The sequence below is a fragment of the Macrobrachium nipponense genome, chromosome 10, assembly GCF_015104395.2.
Source record: "Macrobrachium nipponense isolate FS-2020 chromosome 10, ASM1510439v2, whole genome shotgun sequence".
In the NCBI taxonomy this organism is placed as follows: Eukaryota; Metazoa; Arthropoda; class Malacostraca; order Decapoda; family Palaemonidae; genus Macrobrachium; species Macrobrachium nipponense.
In genome coordinates this window covers 40,102,799-40,105,427 of record NC_087204.1, presented here as the reverse complement: position 1 = coordinate 40,105,427, position 2,629 = coordinate 40,102,799, and the positions used below count along the sequence as shown (strand labels likewise).

The following is a 2,629-nucleotide window of genomic DNA, read 5'->3' as shown; positions in this document are numbered from 1 at the left end:
ACTCTTTGCCAACTGAGTAGTATTAAACGACAAACTGGTTACAGCAGCAAAGACAGTTTTAGTACATTTTATGAGAGAGCATACCGTCAGCATTTAAAAGGATGACACAGTAGTTTGAAAACGAAGACATAAACAAAACCTTGACGTTGGTTGATAATGATTACGTGTCAATATGAACGATGCTGTTATATAGAACGTCACTAAAGATTGCACAACCACCAGTTGAGAATTTAATGAAGACGGAGACAGATGAAAAAAAAAAAAAAAACGTAAAAACGATCTAAAGGTTGAGACAGGCAGAACAGCTAACTCATTGTAAATCATGTTCGTCTTAATTGTTTTCTTTGCTTGGTCATGGTGAGGCGTAACATCGTTAGCAAGCGACAGACACGGGATACAACAGTAGAGATACTCCATTTAATTTCGAGGAAGTTGTAGTGAGAGCTGGTGGTACCTCCGAGTTCCTCGAGAGTGAGTGTTCAGGAACGTTGGGTTATCAGCGCAGGTAAGTCTAAGAACAAGTAGTCATTTCTGAACTGCAATGGACTTTAGCTGAAAAATTGATACCTCCCTGATAGTTTTGTTACTAATATTTTCAATACAATAGTTTATCTTCTCTAATAATTCTTATGCATCTCTTCACGTTGACTCTAAAAGATATAGACAGTTTTGAACGGAAGTCCTAAAGCTCCGTCTTAATCCCTGTCCTCACCCCATATAAAAAATCGATAGTGTTCGGTCGTCAGCAAGGTATAAACATGTAATGGCTGTCTTTAAATTTTCACTTAAGGTAAAATTGAGTAGCTTAATTACAGTGAATATTTCGATGTAACACAGCAAAGACGCCTAAGAAACAATGTTACATTTTGGTTCAGCTAACACTACTACTTCAGGTTCCTATAAAGTAAACCGCTTGTGGTGTGCAAAATTACTAGACTTTTGAGCAATTGCGGACTGATATTTTACCGAGGCTCGCACGGCAAATGAAGTACACGCCCCAGAAGTCAATGGGATAAAGACTGCAACATAATGAATGACTTTGGCTACAGAATATTCGAACACTGTAGCGTTAAGAACCACCGTTAGCCATAGTGTCAGGAGAATCTAGTAGCATACGAATTTAATGGATTTTTCAGAATTTCAGATAGAATCATCGTAGATGAACTGTTATTAGAATTTTTTTTACTTGAGAAATAAGAATGGTAACCTTAATCTCAAATCCTTAACCTAAAATCTGGAAATCCTCCCATCTGTTGTGATATATTAGCAATTTATCATTTACTTTATATATAGAAAAATATTTTATCGTTTTAGCTAGCCGCGAACAGTACGTAAAGGATAACTAGCCAGGAATACTAAGGAAAAAACACAAAACAGTTCGAAAACCTTTCCTCTTAATGTTGAAAAGTATTTACGATAAATATTTCCTTCTATAGCAGGGGTGGCCTGACTTTTTTGGACTCCAAGATCTATCTATACACACTACTAACATATATTATATATATATATATATATAATATATATATATCAATATATATATATGCATATATATATATATATATCATATTATATATATATATATATATATACATATCTAATATATATAATCTTGTGATTTTGTTTGTTTATATAGGATTGATGGGAAACGGCGATCGACCAAACAAGTGGTCGCGATCGACTGTTGGCCACCTCTGTTCTACGGCATTTCATTTCCTTCGGGCTTGACTCTTAACCATGGGTACTAATGCGACCGATTTCTTTTGCTTCGTCAGGAGAATGTGGTGCTCCCGGTTTTTGGCGGCCATAGTGCTGCTGCCTTTAAGTAAAGGTTTGTTTACAAACACGGCTGAGGGAGACCTTGGTGTCATGAAGTTCCAGCATCAGGCCATTCTGGATCAGACAGGCGCCTTCGTAATGCTGTGGTCTCCTCTCGAGGATGAAATTCACATCGAGATACAGGTAAATGGACTAGGAGTTTATGGGGGTACTGAGACTTATCATGTCTCAGTTCAAATTAGAATAAAGATAATTTCTTTTTGACTAGCAACTCATCGCAAGAAATAAGATATCAAGAAGATTACGGAGTTGTAGGAGGGATCCTATCAATATATATATATATATTATATATATATATACTATAGTATATATATATATATATATATATAGATATATATATATATATATATATACTATATATATATATATATATATTAGCATTTTACATCGTATTATAAGGTTCCGACGTTCTTGTACTTTCACGCCTAAATAGCCTCGATCTAAAAGAAAAATATGTAATAAGGTGATGGAATGCTGTGGTGTGCCTGTAAAATTTGGTAATAATGACGAACTTTCCTTAATTAACAAAAGATGCTTAAAAGCAACACCTAACGTTTTACAAATAAATGACTGAAAGAGCTTTCCTTCGGCCGCCCCTAAAAAGTCTAATCATAACGCAAGTATCTTAATTTTTGGCAGAAGCTTAAAATACTGTCTTATTAGTTGTTCAAGATTATCAGAGCAATACGGGATTCTTCAACAAAATTCCAATTACAAAGAGGTCAATATTACCAATTCATAAAGCCTAAAGATTACTAAGTCTAACCGCCATATTTAGATTTAAACATTATTT

The 2,629-nt window shown here is 34.7% G+C and overlaps 1 pseudogene; it reads left to right on the top strand.

Annotated features, from left to right (window-relative positions):
• The first annotated feature begins 344 nt into the window (after positions 1-344).
• Positions 345-2,629, top strand: part of LOC135224244 (MOXD1 homolog 1-like) — a 32,348-nt pseudogene continuing 30,063 nt past the window's right edge.